At 42.3% G+C, this 17,362-nt stretch overlaps 1 protein-coding gene across 1 annotated transcript in view; it reads right to left on the minus strand.

Annotated features, from left to right (window-relative positions):
• LOC138971007 (uncharacterized) overlaps positions 1–17,144 on the minus strand; it is a 63,672-nt gene extending 46,528 nt beyond the window's left edge. The window contains exon 1 of the mRNA XM_070343628.1: positions 16,317–17,144. The gene's annotated coding sequence lies outside the window, so the exon portion shown is untranslated. The remainder of the gene's footprint in view (positions 1–16,316) is intronic.
• Positions 17,145–17,362: the final 218 nt, after the last annotated feature.

The following is a 17,362-nucleotide window of genomic DNA, read 5'->3' on the forward strand; positions in this document are numbered from 1 at the left end:
GCTTAAAAATTAATTCATGACTTTGGTCATTAAAAATCTGAAAATTGTAAAAAAAAATAAAAATTTATAAAACGATCCAAATTTACGTTTATCTTATTCTCCATCATTTTCTGATTCCAAAAACATATAAATATGTTATATTCGGATTAAAAACAAGCTCTGAAAATTAAATATATAAAAATTATTATCAAAATTAAATTGTCCAAATCAATTTAAAAACACTTTCATCTTATTCCTTGTCGGTTCCTGATTCCAAAAACATATAGATATGATATGTTTGGATTCAAAACACGCTCAGAAAGTTAAAACAAAGAGAGGTACAGAAAAGCGTGCTCATAACTCATAACTCATAACTCATAACATTTTATTGATCCAACAAAGGAAATTAAATTGGTCATCAGCACATATAGGTCATTAATTAATAATTATAAAAGAAGAAGAGAAGAAAATTTATAAAACCCATGATAACAAAAAAATATCTAAAGTAATATATGTACAACTACAATACCCTTTTTACTTGCACACTTGACACACCGACACACCAACACACATGCATACATACCTACATACATACCTACGTACATACATACATACATACATACATACATACATACATACATACATACATACATACATACATACATACATACATACATACGTTCCATGTTAAAGTGTAGTTAAGAACATCACAGTAATTATATCATTGTTTGGATTAACAGATAAGTTTTTATGTAAATGATGATAACAACAATCCATAATTAACGCTATTGCACTACCAAAAGAAGAGACCAACCAAACACATAAAACCAATCACAGTAATCATCATCAGTTATCACAGGTATCACAGTAGATTAGCCATCAGGTAGTTAGACTCAATTGGGCAAGTATAGTGTCAACACCATCACAACAGTGCTAAAGCTCATTATCACAGCACTAGTTATGATCAAAGGTCAAACAGTCATCAAATCATATTAAATCTATCACTAAGAGGTACATTTAAGAGGCATCACCGATAGTCTGTGGCCAGGACAATGGCTCGGTTGCTGTTAAAATATCTCACAGCTGCAGGAACAAAAGAACGCCGAAAACGCTCCGTTCGACACCTAGGCATGAGAAACCGAGCGTTCCGTGTGATGCGGAGATCCATCAGTGCGTCGTGGAGGGGATGCCCTAGGTCGAACAGAATAGCTCTGGACTTAATGGCAAGCCTTCTTTCAACAAGGACTTCAAGGCTATCCTTCTTAGCGCAACTACTACCCCGCTCTTCTTGTCAATTTCACTGCCTTTGCCATGAGCGGTGGACTGACGATGCTACGAGTATACGGTCTTGCTGACAAAATGGCATTGCGTTCAGTTTCATTCTGTGAGTTCGACAGCTACTTGACTAAATATTGTATTTTCGCCTTACGCGACTTGTTTTATAATTTTATTTGCCAGCTCCTTTATGGCAATGACAAGATCATGTCTTTTTGATCTTTTGTTAGATCTCAATGCTTCAATGGCTGCTTTGGAGTCAGAGAATATAGCTATCTTTTGAGGAGGAGTGTTCTTGAGATTGAGATGAACAAGCGACATGCAGATGGCAAGGAGCTCAGCTGAGAAGATCGAGTTTCTGTTGCACAGTTTAAATTTCCCAGTCATGTCATCGCTGGGGATTACAAAAGCTGCGCCAGCCTTCTTGTCATCCAACACTGACCCGTCTGTGTAAACATGAACATGGCCTTTGTATACAGTATCAATGTGCTCAAGGGCTTGTATCCTGAGTAATAACTGATCATCCTTTGTAGCTGTGCAATATTCTGTGTCAAAATTCATTTCTTTCATTGTCCATGAGGGATCACGAGATATGGGGTTTTGGGCCACATCATTTGGGTCGACACTGATTTCACTAAAGAGTGAAGCATTGAATTGAGCCAGTGAGGAGAAAGTAGTGCCAAAGTGGGCCTTTTTGTTTTGGACATGATTGTAATGCGGTTGTAGCTCCTCTTTTGTTGAGTTTTGCACTGTGTTGGCTCGAACATTGTAATCTGCGCAGCACTTACGCCGCCACATGTCAAGAGGGAGGAATCCTGCTTGGTGGTATACAATGGCCTGCTTTGAATGCCTTGGGTGTCCGAGGGCAAGCCGAAGGGCACGACATTCCGCTGACTGTAGCTTATCAAGCCATTTTCGAGCCGACCAGAAGTAGGCCTCCTGTCCATATGATAGTCTTGATCTTATAAGAGCTCTGGTGATGTTTGTTAGAATAACTGGGCACTTTGCCCATGGTTGGGCAGCCAGTATTTTAAGAAGGTTGATGGTCTTATTTGCTTTGCTTAAAAGATACTTTAAGTGAGCAGTCCATAGTCCATTTGAGGTGAAAAGTACGCCCAGATATTTCACCTGCTGACTGGGTGAGACAACAGATTTATCTAGTGAGAACTGTATCTTTTCTCGATCTTCCAGTTTTCGGTTTGTAAAGACAACGAATACAGTTTTCTCGGCAGAGAGAGTGAAGCCATTCTCCCGCATATAGTTCGCAATGTTATCTATAGCTGTTTGCCACTCTTTAGAGAATTTGTGTTCTGTTTTATAGGTTTTGTTTTGATACTCTTTGCATAGAGCAATATCATCCGCATAAAGCGTCAGTTCGGCTCCATGTGTTTTAATTGTCGATATGTCATGCAGCATAATGCTAAAAAGCAGTGGTGCTATTACTGAGCCCTGTGGCACTCCCATGTCAACTTTGCGAGTGGATGATTTGGCACCTTTATAATCAGTTTGAAAGGATCTGTTCAGTAGAAAGCTTTTTATGTATTGAAACATATTACCACTGATGCCTAATTGCTTCAATTTGAACAACAATCGTTGGTGCCATACTGTATCGTAGGCTTTTTTGATGTCAAAAAAGACAGCAAAGAGAGACTTCTTACGTGAGAGAGCTTTCTTAATTTTGGAGGACAGTTTTACAATGTGATCCGAGACACCCCTGCCTCGACGGAAACCGGCTTGACACAGGGGTATTACCTTTTTTCTTTCCATTTCATCTTCTAGTCTGGATTTTAGTATTCTTTCATAGATTTTGCTCAGATGGGAGGTCAGAGATATAGGGCGCCAGTTGGAAGGGTCAGCTCTTGGTTTTCCAGGCTTTAAAATGGGGATCACAACAGCCTCTTTCCAAGCTGTGGGAATCAGGCCAGACTTCCAGCATGTTGAATAAAAATCCAGTAAAAGATTTAATCCTTGGTTTGGTAAATGTTGTATGACCTGATAGTTTATTGGATCAGAACCACAGGCGGATCGGACTTTTGTCACCGATGCTATAGCCGTTTTCAGTTCTTGAATGGATAAGGGAGCATTTATTTTTAAGGAAGGGTTGAGTTCTGGGTCGTTTAAGTCATGTTTATCCTCCCACTTCTTACGGAAGAGTTCCTGCTCACATAACAGTTTATCTGTTTGGCTTGCTGCTGCAAAAATATCTGCAAACAGTTCTGCTTTTTCAGGAAGGCTTTCATATTTCTTTCCTTCGTGCATAAGAGGACGTTCAGCCTGCTTGTGTCTGCATTTGAATTTCCTTATTTTGGTCCAAATTTTTCCAGCATCTCTGTAATCGCTCACTTTGCTGGACATGTTTTCAAAATATTCTTTTTTTGCTTTGTCTATAGTTTTGTCACATTGTTCTTCAGTTGATTTCATATTGTTGTGGTTTTGTGCAGACCTGAAGCGATCATACTTCTCTTTTGCAGTTCTTTTTAACCTGATGGCTGTTCTGCATTCTTCTGTCCACCATGGGCTCTGATCAGTTCTGCTGGGTCCGATAAAAGGTTTTGTTTTGGGGATTGACAATTCCATTGCATTCAGCAGGTTTGATCTTAGCTGTTTATATTTGTTGTCGATACTTTCTTGGGACTCTGGATTGCCATCCAAGAGGGTATGTGCATCTGCAGACTTAGTGACAGCGTCCTTGAAAACTGCCCAGTCTGCCTTTTTATAATTGTATTTTAAGGCTTTTGGACCTGGCTCTGTGTGTGGTGATTTCCCAATAATGGATGATGATTGGTAAGTGGTCGCTTTTTAATTTATCTGACACAACGCACCAGTCCGTTGTTAATCCGAGAGTGGGACTAACCAAGGTTATGTCAATGGCGGAGGGGTGTTGGTTTGAGATATCGGGTATTCTGGTTGCTGATCCGTCATTTAGTAAGTACACATTTGATTGCGTTATATAGGTGGCAAGGCTCTTTCCCACGGCACATGTCTGATCGGGGAAGTTGGCATCCCACAGGGGGTTTCGGCCATTAACATCTCCTCCGATCACCCAGGTGCGTCTTCCGTCGAGCTCTGGGAGCCAGCTGAAAATCGGGCCTTTGGTAATGTTTCTGTTATATATGTTTAATAGGAAGATGGATGGGCCATCATTCAGCAGAAGTTCAACTAGGTTTGAATGTATTTTTGTGTCGGCCGGAACAGGGGTTGGGTGAACATTGTACTTCAGATTGTCTCTGACATAGGTTACTGTGTACTTGATAGTTTGTGCTCCGCTCGTATCATCAACCTGATAATCTGTGACGGGTGGGTAAAAGAAACCAGATATGAAGGGGAGTTTTCCCACATGACAGAGTGGGGACTGTATCAATAATACATTGAACATGTTGTTTTGGTTAAGATAATTAATAAGGTACGGTAGAGCAGTGTTAAGGGAACGACAGTTCCACTGCAGTATATTTACTCTGGAATCCATTTCAATCACAGAAAACCTAAAGTCTGATGTGACCGTTTGATCTGCCCCTCAACTCTCTATGATGTCATTGTGTTGTCAAGGGGTTGAGACTCTGTTACATGCTAAGCGAGCGCTCTACCATCTGAGCTACATCCCCTCTCCGCCATCACTGTCTCCCCCTCCCACCTCATATACCAACCCGCCCATCTCCTTTCACATTGGACTGTTAGCCTGAGAGAGAGAGAGAGAGAGAGGGGAGAGAGAGAGAGAGAGAGATCGTTACGCGCGCGCACACACACAAACAAACACACACACACACACACACACTCACACACACATAGTCGGATCACATACACTCACACTCACACACTCACATACACACATCGGCACACACACATAAACATCAGTACACACACACACAAAAACACACACAAACACAAACATACGCGGCAGAAACGCACACAAACACACATACACACACCGCCGTGACACACACACACACACACACATACTCACACACACATACTCACACAAACACACACACCATGCACACACACACTCACACACACCGTGCACACACTGACACACACACCTCACACACAAACTTGGCACACACACACACACACACACACACACTGACACACACACAGACATCAGTTCACACACAAACTCACACACACACGTGCACACACGTGCACACACGTGCACACACGTGCACACGCGCGGCGGCGTGCCCGTGCAGACAATAAACTGATCATAGCATGCCGGTAAAGGGCGAGGTGAACCGAGAGCAAAACCTACGGCAGCGCCCTGGTGAACTTTTTATTTACCGCTAAAAAAAAATCAATTTTTTTTTCATTAACGGGACCATCACTGATTGTTGGAAGTGGCGGGAACTGAGGGGAGGGGCGGGAGATAAGGGTCACGATGACACACCTTTGCCTGGTCTGGAGCTTGCGAGGGACGGTGTGAGGGGGGGAGGGGGTTTGCGTATAGGTTTTTCCCTGATCCTCTTTCTCTTATCAACTCTGAGTAAGCCACTTCTGAGAAAGAACACTTTGGGTTTGAAATAGTGCCTCTCACTCAAGTTATGAAATGTTGTTGCTATAGTGCTCCTTCGCGCGTCTCTCTCGTTTCCGCTGGCGTGGAGAAGTCGACGCAACCTTGTTTCACGTGACAAGCCCAAACACACACACATACACACACACACACACACTGGCGCACACACACACACACACACACCAGGGCCGGACCTAAGTAGGTTGAGGTGGGGGGGGGGGGGGTTCCAATTGTGGTAGGGATACATTAGTTGAGCACCCGAACCCGAACACGGCTTCCAAAGGGGGTGGAGGCTGGGGGGGGGGGGGGGGCATGCCTCCCCGGAAAGTTTTCGAAATCTAGATTAAAATATGTGCAATCTGGCGCATTCTGGGAGTGTTTGTCATGTTCATTTTCTTTATATATATTTTTTATTTGTTTACCCTTGGTCAGGTCAAGGGGGGGGGGGGGGATCCGGGCAACAGGAACCCCCCCCCCCCCCCCCCCTGGATCCGGCCCTGCACACACACACCGTGACTGGCACACACACACATAGACATCAGCCTCGGTACACACACACACACACACACACACACACATACACACGCAATACAACTTCAAAACTAACCTCTAGATTTGTATGCCCTGGCACACACAATGACCCATAAAATTATGGCGGTAAGGGTGTGAATGTGTGTGAGTGTTTTCTGTGTCTGTGTATGTGTGCGTGCGTGTCTGTGTCTGTGACTGTGTCTGTGTACGTCTACGCTAGAGCACAGCATGTGTACCAAAAAAAAAAAATCCTGGCACCATCTTCACATGGATTGAATAACCCTATTGAATCAAATATGGGACAGTGAGCCTATCCGCTTGAAATGTATTATAGTTCGTGAGTCTTGATCTATAGCGAACTCCACATGGAACGGTTGAGTGATTTTAGCCCTGCAACAATTTGTTTACAAACACAAAACTGCTATGCATATCTCAATGACTCATAACATCATGCAGTGAGATCAAGTGACACGAGAGAAAAGCGGCTTAGGTCTGCATCGTATACTAGTAAAAGCTCTTGCAATTGCATCTTCGTGTTTGTAAACGAAACGATGACATTCAGTCTTCATTCAGCCCACTGTCACTAGTCTTGTCGTTTAGAAAATATGTTACTGTCTCAGGAGGTCTATTGTTATTTGTTACTAATACGAGAAATTATTGTGCAGACACGAGCCCAGAACGATCGGATTCAGTCGGTGCGGCAGAAATTTCAAACCTTTCACAGTAAATCTGATACCTCTGTAGATTGAATATTCGAGGTTGTATGAATCACTGAATAAACTGCAAACTGGAGTGTTTATCTATTGTGATGGTGGTGTTTGTTTGCTTTCAGTTTTACTTTCGTTTTCCTTCTACTTTGCAGCGGTACTCCCCTTCGCCGCCTCCAGCCCCCTCCCATCCTTTCTCACCTCTTCCATCTCAAGTTAAACAATTTTGTGCCTTTTTCGTTTTTTAATTTCTGCTTCTCGGCTTGTTTTTCATTTGTAGTCAGTCAGTCAGGCGGGCACTTTGAAAGCCCCACTGATTTGAGTTTGTTACTATGATTTAATCTGTATACACAAAAATGTAACGTTAAATGTGTCGTGTTTGTAGCACAATTGTGACCCTCCACCACGAAATGAGTCGCATGTCACCTCGCGCGGTTCTGCGCTAGGCTTAATATAGGCCTTTATTCCCCCCTCTGCTTCTTTACCTCTGTAAACTTGTAGAGCTAGCTATTTTTCGATAAACACCCAGCAACCAAACAAATAACGACCCAGCAACAGCCTGAATCCTCGATAGCGCAATGGGTTGAGAAGCTGTTCTGCGTCGGTACTACTTTTGCGACTGAAAAGTTCCGAACGCTCTAATGTACGAAGTATACATCTCTGGAGCAAACAATACAAACATACCGCATTTAAATGAACAACTACAGGCTTGAACACATGAATCTCCATATAAAATCCATGAGTTTGGTTGTTTTCTGAATCTAGATCTGCTGTGCACAAACGTTCATCACAAGCAAATTCCCAAGGCAAGTAACTCTCATACTTTGTCTAGCGACAAGAGTAGTTCCCCTTTCAAATTTCTTTTCACTCAGTTTCTTCAACAACAGACTGCAATCCGACGGTCAGTTTTCAACAATATTTCATTTAATAAACAGATCACACGCAACCAAATGCACACATCTCATCAATTTAAACAACATAAAGCGGTTTCATACACTATTTTCCCCAGAAAACTGAACTTCATACAGTTTTTAACGTTGGAACACGGGTGCAAAAGTTCGTCTGCTAGTCCCATTTGACGAAAGAACATTATCCTAAGCGATACCAAAACATATACAGAACACACAATATCTGCCTTTGCCGCCACAGCAGAATAACAGCATATCTGTGTACTTGATTTTAGTCCAAAATAGGAAAACTGACAAGAAGTGTTAACAGAATGGAATGATTTGCACGGAACTATACAACCGCGCATTAATCGATCGCCTGCGCAGGTTGACTGGTTGAGTGAATAGGATTCGATCAAACTTTCGCAAAAAAACTCCTCTTTTCTTTGAATAACTGAAGAAAGGAGGAATAAAGAGGTTACACACCTCGTCTCAGTGATTATAAAAAACAGTTTTCGCTCTTTTCTAAAACGGTTTTCACCACTGGATAGAGCATAAAAAACTCTTTAGGGAAATGTACAAATAGGAAAATCATGGAAAGGTGACATGCGACTCATTCCGTGGTGGAGGGTCACAATTTATAACCCAGCCTGGATGCTCTTATAATGTTGCACCTCTACGTCCGCGACTGTTGGCGGGAAATCTTCGCATGGTGTCGATTTCGATTTCCCCCAAAGTGGTTCGTTCGCGGTCACGTTTTTCGGGATCCTTCGAACAAACAGTGAACCAAGTCCAGTCAACACCGGTAGTAGTCTGTACATTCCAGTTCAGATAAGGGAAAAAAGGTGTGGCGCGTTCTTTACACAGTTTTTCGCTGATCGTCTCAGTGTCAAGGCGAAATTAAAAGTGGCATTGTCCAGGAAAGGCCAGCAAGGTCGGAGCGTAGCCTAAACAATGCCTAATATTAGGTAGTTGTGTAAGCGACCACCTACACCACCGCAGGTCTGGCTTAGGCCTAGATTAAGACCACCTCTCCGCTCGGACACATTCAAAAAAATCAACGGCCTATTCAGTTGTGCTATCTGTACTCACGTTTTTGTTTGTTGGTTGTGTTGTTGTTGTTGTTGTTGTTGTTTTGGGATGGTTTTTTTCTAATTTGTGTGTGTGTGTGTGTGTGTGTGTGTGAGTGAGAGAGAGAGAGTGTGTGTGTGTGTGTGTGTGTGTGTGTGTGTGTGAGTGTGTGTGTGTGTGAGAGAGTGTGTGTGTGTGTGTGTGTGAGAGAGAGTGTGTGTGTGTTTGTGTGTGTGTGTGTTTGTGTGTGTGTGTGTGTGTATGTGTGTGTGTGAGAGTGTGTGTGTGTGTGTGTGGGTGTGGGTGTGTGCGTGTGTGTGTGAGAGAGAGAGAGTTGTGTGTGTGTGTGTGTGTGTGTGTGTGTGTGTGTGTGTGTGTGTGTGTGTGTGTGTGCTGAACTTAACTTCGTAGATTGGCACTAGTGGCTTTTAAGAAATCAGTTGATTAAAACAAATGTGACCATGCACAGAAAGCAGTCAAGCAGTTGACTGTTGGTATGTTTTCAAGTGGAGGGATGAGGGATGTTCTTATCCCATGTAAAAGCCCGAACTGTTTTCATTGGAATGACGTGCCTTTAAAGATACCAGTTTAGCAATTTTGTCAGCGCGAGGTCAGTCGGCGGAGAACCTTCAAAACAACTTAATGTTAAAGTGATAGTGTCTAAACAAGAAAACTGCCTCTCATCGCCCATAAAGCTACACAGTTTAGGTTGGGGGTTGTAATTATGTGACCACACATCAGGAATACCTCAATATAAACGTTTGAGCGCTGAGTTACACAAATTGAAAACGGCTGTGTTTTGAGTGGGAATCCCAAGACTGTTATTTTCATTGTGACAACCTTTTGCGCCCGTCATAATTTTCGACCTACCTTTCGACCCTGAGTATTTCATGCGCTATTCCCAGAGATACAGATTGGTATTTGAGCCGAGAGCTACCGAGTTCGTTTTGGGAGTTGAATAGATGACAACACACACGAGGAAGGTCTTAGAATAAGAGTTTGAGCGTTCTATTTTTGAAATCTGAATGCTGTGTTTGGTAGTCATTTCAGACCGTGATATTCTCCAACGGTCAGTGTGTTTGTTTCTCTTTTGCGGAGCGTTTTAGCACTGTGTGGCACGGACTTTGCACGCGTAAGCTAGACTGTAGGTTTGACTTCCTCAATCCAACGGTCTTAAAGCCATATGTACTCGATGACTATACACGCTAATTGCTTTACCAACAGCTGGAGACATGCTAAATTAAGTTCCCTGCAAAATATTGTGGTCTAGGACCCCTTCAATGTTGAGATATGTTAATTTTCATTTTGATCTGGATCGTCCTATTTATAGATTTGGCAACACATGCGCTGTTGACGCAAGGGAGAGAACTCCGTGTCGTTGTTGACATCCTCACTTTTTCAGAGGCTAGAACAAGCTGAAATGCACGTATATGGTCCGCGCATGACGACATATCGTCATTATATGGTCTTATGGTGCGTTTGACATCGATTATGGGCAAACTACACTTTGTAAACACGGGAGCGCGTACATATGCCTTTAATCTGCTTTGACGAATTGGTATCTATGAGGACTAACTAAAATATGACGACGGACGGAATTCCGGACTCCTGACAGGAGAGCTGGGCGATGCAAACCGCTCGCTGATTAAAATTCATTTAAGTATTTGGCATAGTTTCGGAGCAGCTTTGAGCAAATCATTGCAGGTGTTCTACAGTTACAGTACACCGAATGTCCCTTGATCATTTTAGGTCCAAATCGTCAGAAACCTTTCCAACATGGTGCCTTAGGTGTACTATATGTAAGCTTTCAACACATCGCCCTTGCACGACGTTTTCAAGATTAAGACACAGCTTGGAGAAAAGCTACTATGTTGAGGTGAATGCGGCTGGAGTATTTATTATAGATCAGGATGCTGACAGGCATTGCAAACAATAAAGGCACATGTATTGATATGGCCGGTTAGGATTGCTTACAGAGCAGATCAAACTGAACTGTTTGTCTTTTATGTCCTATATTTCTTGCTTCAGTGGTACTAACGGATACTTTCATGATTTGCAATTATGTGTCTGTTTAATTATGTCAGTGCTGTGACGTGCATGGTCCCTTGTGTACATTGTTCGGCTTTGACGCATGTAGCCACCCATACTTGTTGATAAGCACTTTAGCTTCTATTCAATGCGCAGTGTACACTTCTATGGTTGACCAAACAAGTCATTCTTGACAAATCCGTCATAACCACTTGATGTCGCCTTTTTTCTTAAGTTTGCATTTTACCCGGCACCAACGTGTTTTTTTTTTATTAGCATATCCAGCGAAGTGTGAAACAAATACATATCTGTTTCCGCACCGCTGGAGACAGGGCAAATAGCGGAGGGGTGGAAGCGTAAACTCTGCATGAGAGTTGGAGTAAGTCAACCTGAGACTTGGAAATAAACTAGGATTGTTACCACGCTGAACAAACACTTAGGTCAAGGTAAAAAAAAAAATCAACTCAAAGTAGAGTAGCTAGACCGTTTCATAGAGCCCCCCTTAGCGCTGTATTAGCATACCAACCTGTTCACCTCGAAGGTGTATATTGATATTGTGTTTGGCCTGAGACTCGTATCGTCAGCAAACGATTTGCTTTGGTAATGAGTGTGAAAACCTGTCAGCACGTGGCACGGCTTTGCTGTAAAAGCGCAAACACTCTCGCCGAATACGAAACAACTATTGGCACGAAAATAATGTTTAGGCCTCGATCGAGGGGGAATCAAAACTAGTACTGCGGAAACGCCATTTTAAGACCGTCAAAAATCTAACAAAAATCGGGTGTTAAAAGAGGCATGGAGTCTTAACACGGAAGTTCATTTTCAGACGTTATGAACAGGAGGAGTCCTAAAAGGAGGGAACGGGGGGGGGGGGGGGGGGGGGGGGGGGGGGGGGGGGTGCGGGTGCGTCCACTGTACCGCCAAATTTCAGCTTCTTTGGCCTTGAATAGGGGTCAGTTTCATTCTGACGTTTTGAGTTTTAGAAATAGTATTGGACTTGAACTGTATCCCGGCGAAAAAAGACATTCATGCCATAAGCCCCCCCCCCCCCCCCCAAAAAACAAAACAAAAAAAGTCTGTTTACGGTAACATAGGCCCCAAAAAATAGGGTCGGTAGGTCGGGATTTCGGGATTTTTATTTTATTTTTTTAAAAAAATTTCTCCAAACAACCATATTTTTAAGTTATTTTGCCCAAAAACAGACTCCCCCCCCCCCCCCCCCCCCAAATACCAAAAAAAAGTCTAGGGTCGCGCGAAAAAATAGGGTCGGTCGGGATACCGTAAACAGACTATTATTTTTTTGGGCCTAACTATCTCAAATCTGTGTGTTCCGTCATTGAACACCATGGATCTCAAACAGTGAGTAATATAAAGATATATAGATTTGTCATCATTTTCACGAGTTTTCATTCACAAACACCTGGTAAATAAATCTCATGTTCCCCATGCAATAACTCGAGGTGGTGAATGGGTTTGAGCTTTCATGTGAAACGTGGATTGTCAAAGTAAAAGCCAATCAGGCTGATTGTTTGATGTGTGGAACCATCGTGGCTTTGGATTTGTGTTTCCGAGGACAACGATTGTAAGCATTCACTCTCAAAGACCCAATCAATGTTGATAATTACCGCGGCGACTCATGGTCAATTTGCAACTTATCTCTGTAATCGCAAAATCCACAACGAAAAGTCATAAACACTTAAAAGAAAAGAAATATGCTCAACACTTACTGAATTCACAGGTATGATCGCAGCTCTGTACATTTTCAGACTGGAAGAAAAGCGTCAACAAGCTACGTTTGACGTCACATACAAGTTTGACGTGTTATCTCGTGCTACTGTGACGATGCTTTGTGGCCCGGTGTAACACGAGAAAATTACTCCCACGAGATTTTTACTCCGGAGTAAACATTTCGTACGAAAAAGTTACTCCCTTCACGAAAAAAGCACTCCCCCATTACACGAGAAAATTACTCCCCAAGACAGGTGAGTTCCGAGTAAACATTTCGTACAAAAATGTTACTCCCCTGACGAATAAATAACGAATAAATTACTTCACCCCAACACAAGCAATTTAACTTCCCATGCCAGGTGTACGACATTTTTACTCCCTTGTCCCCTGTTAGTCTTGGTAGTGGAAGGGGTGGACGGAGGGTAGCGCGACATTCGTGTGTGCGAGATCACTTATTGGCATTATCCGTTCGCCCGCATCCCATTTTTGCGTACGAAATTTTTACTGGAAGTAAAAAACATGGGGAGTAAAAATTTCGTGGAGGGAGTAATTTTTTCGTGCCTTGGGGAGTTCTTTTCTCGTACGAAAAGTGTACTCGGAGTAAGAATTTCGTACGCAATATTTACTCCGGAGTAAATTTTTCGTGGAGTAAAAATTTCGTGTTACACCGGAGTTGGATTCTAAAAATTCGTCTCCCTGTGGGTTATTGTGCATTTTGTTGCACAACCAAAATGATGACAAAAACGATGTTTGGTAGCTTGTTGTCTGACCAGCACTTTGTTGTTGGTCCTCGGGGAGCATATCGCCTTTCGTCTCATATTTATCAACCGCGGCCTTCGGCCTTGGTCGATAAAGATGAAACAAAAGACGATATGGTCCCCTTGTACCAACAAAAAAGCTGGTCTGTCAACAAGCCACCAAACATCTTATAATAACTCAGTGTACTCTATCTTTTATCTAACACAAACAGTAACTGCAAATCATTAGGATGCAACATCAAGCACAGTGTGCTGTAAAATGGAGCTGAAGCTTCCGTTGGAAAATATGCAGATGTACAAAAAGTTATTATTATTCACAGTACATATCTGATCTGAACCTAGACGAGAAAATACTAACAAACGTTTAGAGTATGTAAGTACCTGTCAATGCAAATTTGTGTGAAAGGGCTTATCTAACTGTATGGGCTTCTCACCGGTGATATGGTGTCAAGACATAAACTCTCGACTTCCCTACACAGCCTCAATCTCCCTCAGTAAAATGTCAACACATCTTTCGTCCTTTCATTCGGTGAAAGTAAAATAAAGTAAGTTGGTCAGAGATAATAACACAAGGCGGCGAATGAAAATTTTTGCTCACTTTTAACAGTCAAACTAACATGTCGTGACAAGCAGATTTGTTCATTATCACAGGCGCTCCCCTATCCCTTATTTTTTTTTGGAAATTAAAGGGTACACTTTTTTAAATGACTATATAATTCGCCGAATTTACTGCATTTAGTTGTCACCGGAAATTCGCTCAGGTGAATGTCAAAAGTAAGGTAAATAGTCGGTTTGTGTGTGTGTGTGTGTGTGTGTGTGTGGTGTGTGTGTGTGTGTGTGTGTGTGTTTTGCGTGGTTGTCTAGTAGAGCTGAATTTTCTCTATCGTGACTGATAGAGTAGAGTGTAAATCGATCAGGGAATCAATAATTGCGCAATTTTAGCCTACCTATTTTAATTGTCCAAAGTATATGTCAGATGATCTCCGTATGCTGGCCCAATTTGTTTACGCCGGATATCAAGTATGTCTCTATTTTGGTATAATTTACTCGAGGCAGCTATCAAGTCTGTGTATTTGAAACGTGTTACTTCAATGGAGAAGGCCGCGAAGGCTCTCACGTCATTAACGCTTCGTCCTATTATTCGACAACTACGCATGATCTTATTTGTCAGCAAGGTCAGAAAAATAGTTCTTGTATTTGATATGGCGCGCTACCAAACTGCGTCCTTGTCTTTCCTTAAAACTACTACCAACACAGAGTAGTCTTTTCCTTCAACATTGTTTCACGTGTATTTCATTGCCACAACAAAGTGAATGTGAGGTCGATCAAAATGGGAGAGTCGTCTTGCAAAGGATTAAGTGTCTTACGACAGGAAAAACTTGATGACATGAAACCTCGTTTTAGGACAAGCGCTCGATCACCCACACACACACACACACACTCACGCACGCATAAACGCACGTGACGCGGCACGTACACAAACACACACACACACTCACACACACACACACACACACACACACGCGCGCGCGCGCGCGCACACAAGTACGCAATAACGCATGCGCACGCACGCACGCACACACACACGCACGCACGCACATACACGCACACCGCACGCACACGTATACAGACACAAGCACACATGCACACACACACATATATATACACACACACACACACACACACACACACACTCAGCTGACACACACACACACACACAGACCGCACACACAGAAACAGAGAGAGAGAGAGGGTTTGGGGGTGGGAGGGGGGGGGGGGTTCAACGCATCTTGGAGACCGTACTCGGCGGATGTTTGTTTACCAGGTCTGTGCGATCAGCCACCTGCTATATATTTCAGGACACACAGCTTTCCATAGATCCGACACCTGCATCTTCCACTAGGTGTCGTCAGCTTAACAATATGCACACCTTTATGCAAATTCGGTGCACCCCCCCCCTTCCCATTTTATATGTCTCTCTCTCTCTCTCTCTCTCTCTCTCTCTCTCTCTCTCTCTCTCTCTCTCTCTCTCTCTCTCTCTCTCTCTCTCTCTCTCTCAACGCGTCACAGTGTCTCCCGCTCTCTCTCGTGCGTTTTTGTGTCTTCTAATATGTTTGTGCTACACAGAAAGGGCCAAGGACACCCCCCAATAAACCTGATACACGCAAGTTAATTAATAGAAAGTCTTTCTGTTATTGCAAAGAGACACCATTTCAGTGAAAGTACAAACAAGAGTAAGAAGATCTTACAGTTAATCTAGAAGATGCGTGTTTTCCAGTGACGGCACTCTTGCTCAAAAAACAATTCTGAGAAATAGCGTCTAGCGTATTAACAATGATGTCAAATGTGAATAAATCAGTTTGAAAAGGGTCACCTTATTGCAAGGAAGAAGATGACGATGACAAAATTATCGTCATCACACAATGATTCTATGGTGTTCAAAGTACCTCATAAATGATGAGAACCCAAAACATGTTTTTGGACCAATATAATGTCGTTCCACCTTAAAAAAAATTAAAAAAACATGTTAAGTAAAAACTTACCTTTTGTAAACCATAAACCTGTAAACTGTAAAAAGATTCTCCCCTTCCTCTCAGTTTTATTAAAATTACAAGAATAATATGTAAACATCTGATTTGGCATTTTGTGCAATATTATTATCCTGATCTTGACAGTATTTGTATTTACTAATTTAATTATTCGTGTACGAATGTGTAGCTGGTTTGGTGGTCGCGAGTGACATGTTGTACAGTACCTAAATTCATGTCACATTGTATCCTCCAGAGTATGTTACAATCAAAAATAAGGGGAAAAGATTGAAGTGGAAAGAATTGACCTTTTACATTACCTGTTTGTCAGGTGAGAGATGTGACTCCTGTAGTCTGTCGATCTTCACCAGTCACCCGTGCCACAGAACACTGCGCTATCGTGGTTCCAGACGGTACTGCCTGAAGATCAGTGATACGCAAGCACACTTCCAGGGTCGCGACACCTACTGGCATTACATCCGGGGCCTTCTGGCTGAAGGCGATACCGGCAGTTCTGCACACACTTCCGGTTCCTGTTGTGTAGCGGCCTTACTCGTTCTCTTGCACGTAGTTGGTATGTGTACAACACTTAAGAAATCTCCGTCTTGATGAATACGTAATTTGCTGAATAATAAAGTTGCTGAGTGATTAACTTGCTGATTAATTATTAATCCTACATTGCAGTCAAAGTGGGTTGCATCAAAACACCCTCACTTCGATCGCATGAAGGATTTGGCCGCAATGATAGTTTTGAATGTTTCAAATTACAGAATACATATTTTTTCCCACGTTCCAGTGTTAGTAAAACAGTGAAAAATGACTGTTCTTTAAACTTTACGTTCTACTCTCTCTTCAGGATATCAATGTCCTTTCTGAAGCTAAAGGTGCTTGCATGCATACACGGCGAAACGCAGATAACAGGAAAATGTGTTAAATTAGTGTCATTTTGCTAGCTACCTTAGTCTGTATTGTGCCATTCGATGACTTTGGATTAGAATCAGCTGGGTCAATGTTATGGTCACTAGTAACGATAAACATGTACAAACATGTATCAATCCTATCTCTATTCCTACGATCTTAAGTATTCACTCTGAACTTCAAAATAGGATTATTTCCCATCTAATCAGCACAGCAACTTCTGATTTTCCTTCCTGTTCACTGAAACACATTTAAGGAATAGAAAAACCAGGAAACATATTTGTTGGAACGAAGATGGACACTTTAGTTTATTTCAAGAAGCCTTAATTTTTTCCTCTGTCAAGAAACTGTCATAGAGACGGTTTACTTTTACCTCAGTTTGTATAATTATATCGAATGCAGCGAAACAAGCTATTCGATGCCCTATAAAGTGTTACTCTGTGCTGAA

Source organism: Littorina saxatilis, linkage group LG1 (assembly GCF_037325665.1).
Source record: "Littorina saxatilis isolate snail1 linkage group LG1, US_GU_Lsax_2.0, whole genome shotgun sequence".
Lineage (NCBI taxonomy): Eukaryota > Metazoa > Mollusca > Gastropoda > Littorinimorpha > Littorinidae > Littorina > Littorina saxatilis.